The sequence below is a fragment of the Rhyacophila brunnea genome, unplaced genomic scaffold (genome assembly GCF_057557595.1).
Source record: "Rhyacophila brunnea isolate RB1 unplaced genomic scaffold, BYU_Rbru_1.0 scaffold_15, whole genome shotgun sequence".
Taxonomy (NCBI): domain Eukaryota; kingdom Metazoa; phylum Arthropoda; class Insecta; order Trichoptera; family Rhyacophilidae; genus Rhyacophila; species Rhyacophila brunnea.
The window spans coordinates 10702370-10720334 of NW_028232806.1; the positions used below are offsets into that span (position 1 = coordinate 10702370).

Below are 17965 nucleotides of genomic sequence, written 5' to 3' on the forward strand. Positions count from 1 at the left end.
TCCAGATAAAAATCTAGCGCCTTTAGTAGGTACTGGATTATTACGATGGTAACACTATAATATTATTTTCAAATTTTTCAAAAACTTTCAAACTTGATGTTTCAATAATTAATATTTAATATATCTGAAATGGGTGTCTAGGATACAATTAAAATAATTGTGGGGTGAAATATTAATTTCATAAATATAATTACTTCCAGCTATTACGACGGCTTGAAAAGCAAGAAAGCAATACGAATTTGTTAACAGTTAATTAAAATGATACTGTTATATCGACAGTCATTTCTGTGATATCTGGTACCATTATTTTATATTAGTGATTATTTATCTACTGTGCCTTATAGGTATAAATAATATATAATACTGTAATAGTATATTTAAATTTATAGATATACACGCCAGACTATCATTTAAATGTTCATCATAACTAATTACAATTCAAATTTGATTTATACGCAAAGACGATGGACAGAGTGAGTTGGAACGACATGAGAGTCCAATGTAATTGCGAGCTAACTTTAAAACAATCACATTTGGTTAACGCCGTCCGGGTCACTTCATTATACAGAGAATGGACCTTCCATTTTCAACGTTTTCATTAACTTTGCTCACTCTCTCTCTCACACCCAGTGTTGAATTTAGTTCAGACTATGGGGATACATAACAAACCGCAATAGTTGTTGTTTTTAACTTACAAACGAGAAACAATAATGACAACTCGTTGAATAAATAATCCGCCCTTTGAATGTCAAGTAGTATCATACCCAGTTATAGCTTTTTAGTATCTACATATATTTGTGTATATTTTTTTGTTTCTAGTTAGGTTATATATAATCGTTTTCAGTCATTAACCATTAAAAACGTTGCCTGTTGATTAGAGATAAATGAACATAACAAAGAAAATGTATACTTAGTTTATTTTTGTATATTCTGTACTTCAAAGTCTGTTCAATATCACCTAAAATTAAATATTACCGAAAATGAATTAAATATTTACATACAGAGTCGATAATTAATTGACGTTGTGTTTACGCGCTAGTTATTCATTATCATCATTATATCATTACCAGTGCTTGAAATAGAAAAAGTTTATGAACCGGAGCGCTTGCTTGAGAATTTTCCTAAAATATTAAAGTGCGCGAGTTTTTTTTTGTTACTTATATAATACCTACCTAGTACCTACCTTAGATGGATAAATGAAATATAGGCAAAAAAACTATCGTTTACAATATATGCCGTCAAAAACGCTTCTTTTATTTTTCCTTCTACGTCTACCCCTGCGGGATGTAACTGATTTTTACTTATGAATTATGTTGTATGTAATATCATTTAATTAGTTCAATTACATATTATACAATATATTGAGACATTGAAGATGGTGGAAAGCGAATTCTGGAATAGGTACTTAACCCAAATCCTATGGAATTATACAAAACTCTCATTAATAATAAATTATGTTATTCTAAAAACTTTACAACAAAACAAGACACTCTTATTATTGTTAGTTGAGATAGGCGTGTACGACATAATATCAAGTTTTTGAAAATGTAAATTTATGTAATGATTGTTATATTAATTCCCGAATGGAGCGCCATTTTAAATTTTTCCACGAGACGGAGAGGTAATCTCGAAGATTAAATTTCACGAATCGAAGCTATGCTCCGGTGTGTTCTGGTCCAATTCGAGCGATGAATGATAAGACATAATTATGTGACACAACGCATGCTCTCGTTTTGTCATTTTGAGGGAGTTACAAGCGCTCATTTTAAAGTTTTGTTAGCTAGGCGTCGGCTTATAATGTCGTGGATCTCCAGCTCGAATCTTGGGTCTAGCATATTATACACATATTAATTTATAATATGTGTTTATAGTCAGAGTATGGCTCTAATAGGTTGAGCAAGTTTAACCACTTGCACTTGCCATTTCTCGTAAAAACAAAAATCTTTTAATACTAACCTCCACTCTGTGGAACCCCATAGGATCAGACATGGTCAAAAAAGCAAGAAAAACTTTTATTAATTACAAAGAATTCCATCTAGTTATTATATACAAAAAAAACATTCATATAAGTATGTGAAAAAAGAATAGAAATAAATAATGTTCTATGTGACATGAAAATTTAATAGTTTGAATAATATTAATACCTCTAAAAATGGGAATCACTGATTTAGTACATGTCCTTCAAACGTGGCTGGTAGTATAGTATAGTCATATAAGTACCTATATACTGATAATATTGCAGTTTCCATCACTTTTTACTTTTATGGTGTCCATAATATTATGGTTCGACAATTTATTACCCCTTAACCGATATTCTTTCAAGGTCACCGCTAAAGCTAAGAACTATATAAGGTTGAACGCGCAGGACGAAAAAGAGTATGGTTAGGATATCCCGGAAGTCTTTTGGGCATGTTCAATTTGAAATTCAATCACTTGTCACATTCTCCACTTAAAGAGTTAAGGCGTGACGCTAACAAGAAACCGCCCTTCACAAAACTTAAGGGTGCGACCAATAGAGCCTTCATCCCCAATCGACTACTTTACACCGGGATAAATATGACGCAAACAATTTGCATCAAGTTTATTTCCATTTGTATTACAAGAAAAAACACAGTAAACTTATCTTCACATTACGAGTATGTATGGATGTATGTTAACAGACCTTACGTTACGAAATTTAAAATGCTTCATTCGCATGTGTGCGCACCACCAAGTTGATCATGCGCCGCTACAGAGTATGTAATATGGAGTATATTTAATATTTTCGCCTAACTTAACATTAGTGTCGGTATTTTAGTGAACACAATTTTTTTTTTGATACGCGTTGTGGATGGGCTAATAACATTTCGTCTCTCGAAACAAATACGTGGTACATATAGAATAGAGTGATTATTATGACGAAAATAATATCAAGCCTGATAAAGGCATACAATATTCATTTTTTTCATCGATAGACATCCAAATTATTTCAGAAATTAAGTATTTTTTTTTTCGTTGTATATAAAAAAGTCAATTAAAATATTAGCAAGTTCAAGTAAATTACAATAAAAAATCTTGGAGTGATCTGTGACGTCGGTTAGTAATTAACTCATTCGCTGCTGAGTAGGTAATGATTTTTTAATTGCCTCCTTTAAAATGCACTTTAATTACATCGATCGGCCGCCTGGTCATTACGCGCCGGGTGCATCTTCCGCGTCCAAAGTATTAAGGTAATTAATATGTACCTACAAAAACAGATTGCCAATAGTTACTCAATTTAGAAAGCGCTACAAAGAGTATTGAAAGGACCATTATTTAGAAATTCGTCGTAATTAGATAAGATGCCTATACCACTGTGGTCAATGTGCGTGTGTTCGAATCCCGAGAGATGCAGGGTTAATTTCTACTGGGTGTCGTATTAAAAAAAATGAATTTATCTATTGGTTATATATTTTTCAGAAGTTTTTTCAAATTTTCTATTTCAGAAATATTTATATTCTATAGTTTTGGGGTAAAAGAGCTTCTCAGTTTAGTTGCAACTGAACTGTCACATTATTAACCGTTTGTATCAACAAAGTCATAGCGCTCATTGAATTATCGTATTAGTTTTAATGAAACATCATTCAAAGATTTGTATGAAAATGTCTGGGGACGCATTGTGTGAGGCACGAAACGACAACGACACTCCAAAATTCAAACAACCTTATAAAATTAGCGCGGTCTTAGCTGATAATGCAAAGTGGATGGTAAGGCAAAATGTCTCCCAGGGGTAGCAAATATTCATTCGGGGTGTATGAATTTAGATTGTAACGAATTTTGAACAGCGATCAATGGGGTGGGTAGATGGCTCTGGGGGTGTTTTCAATTTTAAGGTTATGTATGCTCATAAAGTGAAAGGCGTGCAATCTTTCGAAAGTAATATCACTTTTAACTTCCCACTTTAATGATAGCTACTTAGTTTATCCAGATTCTATAACATTTTAGACTAGTGATGTGTCAATGTCTGCATGAAATACGGAAAGAAAGAAAAACAATTAATACACTGGCTTATCAATTATTATTGTTTTATTTCTAAGTGCGGACTTCATTGCTCGCGTCTGACTTAATATTGTTACAAATTATTGTTACAGAATATTCTATCCACGCGCTTTACCTCGCATCGTTGCAAGTGCGTTATTTTTACAAAGTTTCATTCGATATACAAATGTGTATGGTCTAAGTGAATTTGTGCGTTTTATAATACTCAAATGGATAGCTGGCGATCGCTTACAAAATCGGCCACAATATGGAAAAATAATTGATCAGACATACAAAACGAAGAAATAATATATTGATTTCTATTCATAATTGCACGATTTCTAAGAGCTCGCGTTTCAACCCGAGCCTTGTCTCTCGTTATTTTAAGTGTTTTTTTTTTTTTTTTTGTAAGTTTACTATGAGAAATCGAGAATCAAGATGAAAGACTACTGTTTAAGTAAATATGTGCACTTAGGATTTACTTATATTATGTGATTTTCAAAATGATCCAGGATTTATTATAAAAATATAACTCACGTATAATATGATTTAAAAACAATTACTATTTTAATATACAATAGAATATTTGATATTTCCACCGTACTCAGGTAGCCACTTGATTATTTTATATAAATATTTTAATATCTTGAGCCTGGAAAGGAATAAAATGGAGAAAAAAAATAATCATTTAAATTTTATAATAAAATACAAAATAATATTCAATTCTTAATTTCCGTACGCCACTGAAGTGTAGTTATTTATTACGGAGCTGGTTAATGATTGCTGTTAAATTTAAAAGGTTTTTTTTACCTTGGCGTCTTTTACGCGGTTTTTTTTTTGTTAAAAGGATTCCTAACTTTTAATTTTTTTTGAAAAATGTTTGAACCTTGAAGTCAATAAAATATCCATTTCGTTATTTACTGTCTCTATATAAAATGAGTAACTTGCGTATCCTTTTGACTATATTATTAATTAATTAAAAATATATCCAATTAATTATTAGCATAATATACTATTTAGTTAAGGCTATAACGCCTGTATCTTCTTCAGGGATTTACACGATTTGGTGGAAACAGTACAACAATTGAATGATATAGCAACATCAATACTATTTTTGCAAATGTTAATTTTTGAGAGCATACGGAAACAATTTTAATAATAATAGATAAACAAAATAGTTAATTTGACTATTATTTCAGAAAAGGGTTTAGAAGAAGGAGAGGAAGTTGGGTATATAATGTTTTTACTTCAACATTCCATTTTTTTCAGTCATATAGCCTGCAGAAAGGATGACAGCCTTGAAAATCTTGTGGTATTATCCAGTTGTAAACTGCGCAACATCGACTTCACACGTCTCAATTACCAAGCTCTGAAAAATAAAAAGAATTTGATTTTAAAATATAATTACAAAATGCAAAAAATGGGGGGTTTTATGTTGATTTACTCGACTAAAGCGAATTCACCCACGCACATGAGTTCTGTTCGAAACATAAGTTTAGTTCGAAGTCCGAAAAGTAAGAAAGTTTTTCATTACTTCTCTTGGTCATTTTTACACACTATTAATCAATCATTTTCCAATATTATGTTTTCTCATACAGTTCTCATAATAGCTTACGAAAAATAATTGACCTATATATATGTTTAACTCATTTTTAATAATAGTTAAATGTGTTAACTCAACTTTGACATCTTAAACATGCGTGCTCTAACATGACGAAGTTGGAAAATTATTGCTCATCTCTGAAGTCGTGAGAACGTGTAAAATCGATTTGCAGTTTTTTCACGCTTAACCCTTTAAAAGCTAAACAAGATATATCATCGTTCATAATAACAACAATCTTTGTTGACGTCTTGATGATTGAAATTGTAAATTATTTTGGAAATTTCCTGCTGCAACATTATCAAGCCTGTTTTTTATTTCGTTTGTTTTGTACATTTAATTACTTTTTTAACATTACTTTTGAGGGTTTATATATGGGAAATTGAAGTTATTTACTTTATTAAACTACGAATCATCATGTACATGTGCAGAATGAGCTATTGGTGTTCAAAATTTTGGACTGAAAACTCTAAAATTGATTTTATTTTTTATTAGCGGTGTTATTACTACACGCAGCATAGTATGCATTTCTCATTGAGAATTTGTAAAATATCGTAGCATTTTAGGGATTATAGTTAATTGAAAATTATTATGAATGCCAGATAACGGATATAAACGATTTTTATAATTTAATTTTAAGCGACCAAATATACTCCAGTACCGGGTTTTTCGGCGAACCAGCAATAGTAGTTTGACTAACTTTAATGTTCTATCTGAGTGCATGTAATGACTTCAGTCTTGGATAACTACTCCTGTGACATTACCAGATATATTAAAAAAATACTGATGCACATACAAACGTACGACTTTGCGATAAATAAGGTAGATTAATTAGACCGAGTGTTATTTTGGTTGGTTATCTTCACAGCCAATAAGGTAATTAAACATGACTTTCACGTATTTATACCAATATAATATATGGTTTTACAGCATAAACAAAATGAAAAAATACAATAATATATTTCAAATCCTACTAAAGAAGCCGAAGCATTTTAAAAATAATAACAAAAGCTTTGATATACTGACTGCGTAATTATTTCAAAGAATTTTCAGATGAAAAACAACGTAAAGTTAATTCTTCTCAACCACAAAGAAATTAAATAATATCGTAATGGATGATGATTTTTTTTTTGTAAATATTTTTCTTTCGCCTGTATTGAAAGGCTTACTTCCCAAATACCAGATAAAGTATTCACCAATCATTACAAAACAAACTTTTTTTTTCTCCGAACAAGAGAACAAAAATTAACAAAAAAAAAACACAAAGGCTTTTGAAAAAAAATCAGTTGATAAATAATAAGAAAAGACGTAGTAAACGTGATTAAATAAAAAAGGGAACTTTGGTTACTTACTTATTTTATTTTTCTGGTGCAAAATAATATGAAAAAAAAACATCGCACCGTTGAGAGATTTTTATTACGCAATAGGTTTTATTGAAAAAAGAAACGTATTAATAATAATATATATAAGAACCTCTTTCGCGAAAAATACATTCCCCGTTGCTATTGAATCATTTTTCACGCTGATGTATTGATTTCGTATTGGGCACTAAAGAAAGTTAAGCAATAAAAAGAAGAGAAAAAACGTACAATTAGGATAATGTGAAATGAATACGCATTAAGTAAGATAGAAAATTAAATTCAATACTTAATATTATAAAATAATAATCGAACATATATACTGAACTTGAAAATACCTCAGATATATTAGCCGGCTCGCCTTGTCTGCCGCACAGCCATAAACTAAACTTTCCAAGAACGTCGATCCGGTGTTGTTTATGAAGATCTCGCACATTTACCTAGCGACAGTCGCACGTAACCTTCGAAACAAATAGATATTTTGATGAGGCGATCGGCAAGCCGGTATAGAAATGACCAATCCATAGGTGTTTGTATACAACCTAGCGTTTTTGACGCAGCCCAAGAAGCATGCAACTTGTCGATTGCATCAGTAGATGTTTTTTTTCCAAACTAATTCACATTTAACCAATCTGCGGAGCTTTTTTGCAACGTGTGTTTTGTGAATAACGAGACGTCACATCGACGTATTCGACATGTTGCAAGCGAGACGAGTTTTGATGTGAGAGCCGGCTTATACCCACTAGAAAAAAATACGATGCTCCATGGGATTTGAACCTGTCTATTCACTGGCATCGCGCCAATATGTTTTAACCAATTAAGGTACGAACCTCCTACCTAAATGCGATTATTTAAAATAATCGTTAATGCTTATCAAATTGCATTATTACTGCATATCGGCTTTTGTGTTTTAAATTAAGGAATATTTATTACGTTAAGTACCAATCGACGTCCGGCTCTCGCAAAATATTTAGTTATAACTTCTATATAGGTACTTGAACTTGCTAACAATTTTTAATAAACCATTTCTTCTATTCAACAAATAATTCACAAGATTTGAGAATGTAACATTCCATATATTGAAAATACATAACTTGAAAACACCTCAGATATATATATACCTACTAAAACAATCACATTTGAAAAAAAAAAATAATAAAATTACACCATGCAGTATTGACTTCTGAAAGGAAAATAATTACACTTTGATTCGGCTGACGTTAAAGCTACCTAGTGAGTTTGTAAGTTCATCATTTTTTATTAAAAACACGACATTTTACTGATTAAAACTGAAATTATGTAGTAGGGGAAAACTCTGGTCTTCACGTGGTAACACCATGGTAATTACAAAATTGGAATGTCATATCGGGTCTTCAATAACTACAGTTGGCGTAGGCAACACCATTTTCTTCGGCTTGTAGGATCTTGTCAAAATTACAGCTTACTGGGCAAGCCTTGCATGAGAATAAGTGCTCCATGCTTTACATTTCACTCCACTCGCAGGGTCGCAGGTTTGGTCATCAGAGAACCCCACTTCACCATGTTGTCTCGGGTGCGTCCTCAGCCTGTTTAGGGCTTTCCATGTACGGTACCCGAAACTGGCTCTAGGCGGGAGATGCTCTGCTAGCTTTACTTAATATTTGAGACCCTCAGAGGCTAGGTTTGCCTCCCATGCGGATAGTCTAACTTCTTCGGGTGGGACGGTCAGAGGTATAGTTGTCGCAATAACGCTTTTTCTGGATTTTGCCTGGTTTTGCACATTTTTTGATACCCATGCATGACGTGTCGCGGGTCCCCTTCTTGGGCTTGAGTAATATTATAAAATCAAAAAGATACGCTTATCGTCTCGCTATATTTAAAATTATGACTGTATAAAAATATATATATCGTAACTTATTTTCTACAGGACACAATCGAACAGTTAAACATTTTTTAAATCATTTTTCATTTCTTTACGTTGAATGCTCACCCTATTTAAATCCGCGAGCATAAAGTGTATAAGAAATTGCTTTAATTTCCTAACCATTATTAATCGCTTTAAAATAACTGCTTCATACATAAAATCCTTCGCGAAGGGTGCGAAGTGTAAAACTACCTCGCGGAGTTTTCTTCTGCAGCAGAGGAAAGCTGAAATACCCAGAAAGGTCGCCCTAATTTATCGGCGCCCCCCGGCTAAGTAATGTGGGGCGATACCGGGGCGTTTGCCGCTCGTGTGATTTCTTAATGCGGCCCATTCACCATTTTTACGACGCCTATAATTTCTACAATCGAACCAATACTCATAATGGCGGTTCATAGATTCCGGCCCTGCGCTCCAAATGAAAGCCTTACTCTTAAAAATATATTCTTAGACTAGTTTCCTCCATCCGCACATTACGCTCTATTAAACAATATTGAATTAGCAAATCTACGCCCTCATTCCTATATTGTGATCCTTTCAATAACCTAGAATTAAATTTAGGATCGGTAGCTTAATGGACAAGAGCACTCACCTGAAAATCTAAAGATGTGACTTTGGATGTCACTCGGTCCAATTATTTATAATGTGTCTTAACATTATGTGTTTTCAATTAAATGATACGTACATTAATATTTTCTGTATATTTGGTTAATCCTTTTATTTATAGTCAAGCTATGGCACTTAACTATACATTTCAATCATAGTGAGAGTAATTCTTAGCTCGTATTCTTATTTTTCCGGTGGTTATTTGTCCGGTACAAATCTTGTAATCGATTTTAACTAACTTCCCGACTAGCTAGACATTTGAAACTTTTAGAATATATCAGAACACGGTGCCAATGCATTTTTTAATACTTTCAGCCACCTTTAAGTAGAATTGATTTCATTTTCAGTTAATTCTGTTTTGTATGAAAAGTTATTTAGGAAGAAATCTGTAAAAAGTAAAACTATTATTGGTTGCTAAGTGGGTCCTAGCAACTAAATTATTAATATTAATATATACGTGCGTTACTATGGAAATCAATATGACATTTCAGTATTATTTCTATCAAGTACAAATTTTGTTGATCGTTTAAGCTAGTCAAGTCAAGTCAAGTTTATATGATTCAACGGAAAATTTAAAAACGTTGTATATAAAAAGTTCTTTTTATCTTGTAATTATATAAGTACCATTAATTTTATTATTACAGTGAGTAAAAAATACATAACTAACAATCTAATATACTAGCTTAACGTAACAAAATAATTATATGATTCAAATTCCTATTAAAATCTTCCTCTACTCTAATCCCAAAATGAAGGTCTCTCTGAGTATATTCTCACCGAGTCCTGCAATGAGAAGCTGTCAGTAGGTATATTCAATATAAACTCAATAAAACATGCTCCAGTTTGGTACCCTACTTTTCTCATTTCTATTTCTTCTCATAATTTGTCTTTCATTTATATTTTATACTAGTAAATAACGGATACAAATAATTGTTTATCGACTTTGTGTTACAGAAAATGCCAATGTCGCTGGAACATCTGACTGTATAAATAACCCATTTTTCTAGTCGGCAACGAAACAACATACAATATTATTATTGTAATGATTCTATTAGAATTCAAGGCTTGTTTGTGTAATCCAAGTTGGTATCAAAATAAACAGATTACTCATATGAAGTAGGTCAACACCTGATTTATGACGCATTCCATGCTATTTTACTTATGTACTTCTTGGTCCGATTTCCCAAGAACATTTTGCTCTAGAAAAGATTGCATGTAAGTATACGTGTTTACGAAACTTTTACAAAAGGCAAAGAGTAATATCATAAAAATGGTGGTCATTTTTTATATAATATGTTTATATTGAATATACATATATTTACAAAAATAATACTAAGTATAACATACAAAGGGAAAAAGAAGATAAGTTTAAACTCACATTTTCCAATAGAGTCAAATGAGGGTTAGGAATACTTTGTATTATATTTTTGTGTAAAATAAACTAATTTAATGGCGTCAAATCGATCAAATTTATTATTTCACTATTTATAGTACATAATCCAAAATAAATTATGTCTTAATTATATATATATATATATATATATATATATATTAAATATATTAATATGTCGTAATTGTTTTTTTTATATATAATTATGATATTTTGGTACCTACTTGTAACTTACTGATAAATGCAGCATATTATAAATAATAAAATTGCACTCCTGAATAATCATTTCCATAGACATTTGGATCTGCACACACATAAATATAATATATTTTTAATACAAATAAATGTCTACAGAAATTGTTTCAGCCCATATTAGAATTAGGGTGCATATTGTAAATATTTTTAATGATTTATAGCATATTGTCCTATTTTACCAACGTGACCACACATATCTGACTAAATTGTCAATTATATTACCACATGAAACATATTAGTCTATTATTTTACTAGTGGACGCAGTTTCTAAAATTATGATAACATTGAGATGCACGTCGCGTACTATCACGTGACGTTATCAATGTAAGCTACAACTACGGGAAAAAAGTGTGTAACATCGTTTTTCTTGGTTTTAAAAATAGTATCAGATGGATACTCCCATCCTGTAGCACATTTTTAACCTTTAAACGAACATTGTCATTATTTAGCAAAATCTGCCGAAATCACCAGAATAACAATGAAGCCACCTCACACTGTACCGCGCTGCACCGATACCTGCATGACTCAATGAAAGTTTTTTTATCATTTCTAAATGCCTATACATTTTGGGTGCATGTCAAAATGGCGTGTTTTTGTTTTAAGCGGTTGGCACTATGTATGTTCTATAAGAATGTCGTATATTATAATATATTATGGTCTCCAGGTTGGGTTCTGTTCAAAATATTATCTATGGATATAATCAGTAACTTTAACGTACGCACACGTGTAAACTATTAACATTAATTGAAATTAGCATTAGTTGGCACTCTCCATCATTGAATTTACAGAGGTGGTGTTCGTTCAAAATATTCTGCAAAATGACGAAACCATAGACTAACTTTATCGCCGTGACAACATGACATTACGCGACATGCATCTCAATATAATCACAACTTAACCGTCAAAACGAAGTTTACCTACTTATATTGAAAATATATATATATAATATATTATACGTTACTTTCGTTTAAATGTATGAATATATAATTATTATTTTTGTGTAAATTTTAACTAACATGGTGTTCGATTAATTCTCACAATTTTATAAATAATAGTAATCTTTTTTCAACAAGAGATAACTATTTCATATTATATTACTCAGAACAACACCCTTAATATGGCAGCGTACAAGATTTATTTTAATGTGGCACGCGTTTTAACTAGTTATTAAAATATAATTAAAACCATCAACAAATTGCTTATAGGTACTTCTCTTATAAAATTTGTAGGGCCTCCTATGAAAATTAATCGTTGATATAATTTTATTTTTTCATTTCTTTAAAATGACAACATTTTTTCAAGATATTATATTTTCAGAATTTTACAAATTGGCTGTGATCAAATATCTAATTTTTAAACCGAAATGCTAATGACAATAAAACATCAGGGATACGATTTTCTCTTAAAACGACGGAAGAAACAGTCTTCAGACATAACTTTATTCTATATTAAGATTTGACCTAAATACTTTAAAACGTAAACAAAACAATCCCATTAAATTTCATAACCATAAAACAAATTATCTCTCCAGAAAGTTTTTTTTACATTCCAGGTTTTCGAATAACATTATTTAATTTGTATTATTAAATTCATATTTTAGTAACGTTCACCTTCGTTTCATTAAAACAATTGGCCCGACTTTGCGAATATCTGTCGGATAATGTTTACGTAAAACAAATTGGATACCCACTGTTATTAATACAATTTAAAATAAGTACAATCTCAAAATTTATGGGATGTCAATATTATTTTATATTTCGTAAAATGGTTTTTAATTTATTTCTATACAATTATAATCTTCCTGAATTATATTAAAACAACATTGGGTACTGTTGGCTTATCAGGGATACAGCGGAAAACACATTTTGAAAATAGCCGATAAACTGGATTATTTGTTAGGTTAACCTTACCAAACCTAACCTAACCTTACCTAACCTAACCCAGCCTAACCTTACCTAAAATATCTCAAACTAACAAATAATCCAGTTTATCGGGTATTTTCAAAATGATTTTTCCGCTGTATTCCTGATAACCGAACAGTACCCAACATTGATAGCTTTTTATTTAATATAAATTATCCACAATTTAAAGATATTAAATCATAAATTGAGATGTAATATTATAAGGGATTATAAGATTTATAATACTTGATAAATTTCAATTATTTATTTTTACTTAAAACAAATAAAAACAATTAATACCTCAGTTAGTTACTAGTCACATTGATAGAAAATTGTGGCTTGATTTGTCAGTGCATCGGTAGTTTCACCTGAAACGGACAGCATCCTGATTGTGGGCAAATATTTTTCTTGTCGTAAACTTTCTGATATGGTGCTAGAAAATATATAGGTATCATTAATGTATATACGGATTAACGTAAATCTAGGCAATAATAATTATTTAAAATAAAAAATAAAGAATTGTGCTTGTCTAATTGAAAACAATAATTAAATAATGTTCAATTGAATGTTAAAATACTGTAGATATTTTTTTTTATTTATTTAATTCATTTATGGTTTAAAAGTTATCTAATATTTTCAAACATAAAATTAATGCAGTTCCCATTATCTTCGGACTTACCTAGTTTTATCATTTCGTAGTGTACAATCATATTCAATAGCTATTTCAAAAGCAGTAAAAATCAAGTTATCTAGTTGTATTATTGAGGTGACGATATAAATATCATATAAGCGCGAAAAAAAATAATCAGAGTAAAATAATAAAAGAGAACAAAAATTATTGTCGTAGCCTAAGTAAATCAATATAAGTATGTAATATTACGGTAAAAACAAAAATATGTATTACTTGTTCCACTATACGTTTGTAATTATTTCAATTTTGTCATTACATTTGCATAGTAATCTACAATATTTATACTGAGGAGACACATTTTTCGATTTAAACACTCAAATTTAAATTTATTTTACCGTATATTTATAAAACAATCGTCAATTAAATGGAGCAAGTTAAGTGTGGTAAAATTACGAGTTGCACTTTGGCGATAATTCAACTCCATTATTGGCAAGTTATAAATGGGCTTCGGTGCTTGTGCCCCCCCCCACCCACCCCAATGGGCTACAACACCACACCACTGCGTAAATCAATTACAGACTTCGCCCATTAATTCGCCAATATGTTGAGGATTTTCGAATAACTGAACATTATAATATTAACATAGAGAAACTGGATTGTTAGTTTTAAATTATTCGATTACTTTGTTGTTGTTAATATTTTACTGCCAATATACTAATGTCGATTTAAATTAATAGCATAACTAGTTTTTAATAAATATCGTATATTTTAATAAAACAAAGATTCATGATAATTAAGATTGCTAGAAAAATAACTACAGTTTAAAGCCTCTAAATTCAACTGGGCGGACGTGCTCAGCGTGGGTCAAAATGAAGCTTTAAACACTACCTTATTCTTAGGTCAATAATTATTATAAAGCAATCATTATTCGTAGGATGTTTATCACACTTGAATGGTCAAAGACATAGCTTGTAATTAGTATCTTTAGAATTATCTTCAAATGTGTAAATCTTGCCCATTTTTTGAATAATAAAATGCCCAATTCTTCTCAAATTTGGGATCACAGAGATTATCGATATAATTTTTTATCGTAAATATTTCACTATTATTATGTCAATATAAATTATACTGATGGTTTTATAAATGCGTTTAAAAATTAATAAATGTAAAAAATTTTAACACCACTGCACATTTATGTATTGAAATATGACTATATTCTAAAACATTAGAGCGAGAGGTTTAAAAGAATACTATTTTATGTAATAAAAATACTTTATGCAGTCATCAATTAATGTTTAAAATAAATATAAAGGATAAAAAGGCTTCAAAATTATATAAATAGATTATCTACAACGTTTAAGGTATGTGCAGGATCATGCTTTGAAAAAAGAACAAAAACTCCATATTGACCTACGCTGAGCATGTCCCTCCTTAAGTAAATCAAATTTAACTGGATGTATGCCACAAGCGCAAGGCCGGTCATATAAAATGAGCGTGTATATTATATGCTGTACTTTACACTCATTATAGTAGCCCCCGATCAATTCTTTTAAATAATTAAATATATTATACACATACTGCCATCTCCTAGAATCATGATGAAATACTTTTAATATTATCACGACCCGCTGAATACCACCATGGTAACATCTCCCGGCATTTAATGGGTTTCTTACAAAAAACAAATACGTAAAATATTTCCATGACAACGTAATACATTTCTGTATTTAATGTGTGGTTGTAAATTGAGGTGTACTGAATGAATGTATGTATAAGGTTAGATCAAATAGGCTCTAATATAATCTCATGGTCATAACTAGGGAGCGGATTTATATGCAACAAAAAACATGATTATATGCATGCACGTATGCACTTAAAATCAATAAAATATGCACTAAAACCGAAGAAATATGCAGTTAAAAATTTACATTTTTTGTGGGAAAAAATTAAAATTCCCACTTTACCCAATATTACTGACAAAAAATTGAATAACTAGTTAATAATTTTTAACGTAATAATTTTTTCACAGGTACAAATAATTGAATAATAAATGCAATGTAAACCAAACATAACATAAAAAAACGACACACTTAACTATTCCTAAATAGGTACTATTTTCTGTTTTTTGTCCGAAAAAAAAATTACAATATATTTTTCAATATGCTCTGGCATTAAATTTTCCGCATAGGTATCTTTCAATATTTTGTTTATATGCGGAAAATTACCTCTCAACGTCCACAGAGGTGATTAATAAAAGTGCCCGAGTCGACTTCACTTTTTCTGATAAATCCACAGCTCAGAGATGGGATTAAAAATGCAAGTGCATCTAAACTATCTACCTTCATAACTTATTTATATTTCGAAAAAATAATTTAAAAAAACTAAAATTATAAATTAAAAAGCTCTAAAATATGCATTTATTTATGAAATATGCACTAATGTCTCAAATATGCTCTAACGTCTCAAATATGCATTTATATGCACAATAAAAAATTTATTTTTGGATTCTGTGTCTTTCAAAACAGATTTCTGTGCAACTCTCGTAGATGTGCATACACCCTAAAAAAACATGCACTAGCATATAAATCTAGGCCCTAGTCATAACCTTAATGTTGTCTGCGGACAATGAAACTTTTAAATACTGACTTTTAGATCACCATATTGACAATCATTACGTGGACTGCGAGTAGGCAGGACTACTTATTTCTTCAGGTTTTAGCACATTTTTGAATACTTCATATTATATTGTCTGACTCTTTAGTATGTGTATACTGGTTTACTGATTAAATCACACAGGTTTTACACTGGTCTTACACGAAGATAAAATTATGTGTTAACTGCTCGATAATATAACACATTATAAAAAGCACAATTATTGTGGCGGAACATATTTTAATAACACAAGTAAAAAGTTAAATTTATCATTTAAATTATATTAGGAAATATCATACTGCTAACGGTTTCAAGTATATCTCTTTTCGTTTGACTTGATGGGTAAGTAGGTTGATACTTACATAATATTGTTTATTTACAATCTCTTGACCTTTCTTTACTGTGTGTTTAATATATTATTTCCAATATATTATATAAATATAGTTTTGCTTATAGCTTTTCCGACATTTCCTTTTACAAGCTTATATTCCTAAGGGGCTTATTTTTTTGTTTTTGTTTTATTTAGTTCTGTGGCGTGACAGAATTCTCGCTGTCCCCCTCTCACCAAATAGTATATTGTAATAATATTGCTGTTGTGTCCACGTTTGCTCTATCAAATTACGAATCCTAAGCAAATATAGAATCAACGACTCTCTCATGAAAGACGACAAGAGCTTCTGGTAATTCTAGAAAAGCTCGGACGGCAGTTATATAAAATGTATGGGAGCTTTCGCGTTCAATTTCTCCATGACATTTTCAATTTACTTTGAAAACTGTTTTTCGTGTACAAACTTTAATCCATCCAATAAAATATTTGTATGATGTATATAATTAAATAAATTAATTATTTTGCTCGTAAAAACATCGAATAAATTAAAATACACCATAAAAGCTACTGCTACACTGTTAAGTTTATAATAGGATGATGGTATTGTGTGTAATATATTATTTTATTTATTTATACATTTATGGAGGCATGTGCGTTTGAAATTTTTATATCTTAGTTTTACATAATGATAAATACATATACATAGCAATAAAAACAATACATAAATCTCTGTAAAAATAAATCGTTCTAGTATTCCACAAAACACATTAATATGATAGAAACATGAGAAATAGTCGCCGTGGATCATGATTTTGAAGCGGAATTTGGTATCGCAAGAAACATAAAGCGCATTGATTGTCCTCAAATATTATCAATATTGACTGCGCGTTTCATTTACGTGGCAAACTGAAATGCATATTATGATAATAACCATTGAAAATTCCATGTCAATGTATTTAAATTAATTCATTGTTTCTCCATATTTTAATTTAATTTTTTGATTTTAACCTTTCTTATGATTCCTCACACAGAAGATAACCAACTTTTCATTATTTCTGTATTTCATGAGTGTGTTGAATAAAATTACAATCCAAATTAAATGTATCTCTGACATTATAGTTTGCAAGGGTGAGGAATATAGATATAGAATACATCGCTCTCTTACATGAACCATTCGCTATTTAAATTTTAAATTAAACATTAGTTATGTTGAGATCATTTTGAAAATGACTTTTTAATCCTAAATAGCACTTAAATATTATAAAAAAATGTTTTAATATGTCATAATAATACAAATCTAGCATTAAATGCTGGTACAGATAATAATATAAAAATTAAATAAATATTA

At 30.4% G+C, this 17965-nt stretch overlaps 1 protein-coding gene across 1 annotated transcript in view; it reads left to right on the forward strand.

Annotated features, from left to right (window-relative positions):
* LOC147074908 (zwei Ig domain protein zig-8-like) overlaps window positions 1–17965 on the forward strand; it is a 197049-nt gene that overhangs the window by 165398 nt on the left and 13686 nt on the right. The window lies entirely within an intron of this gene.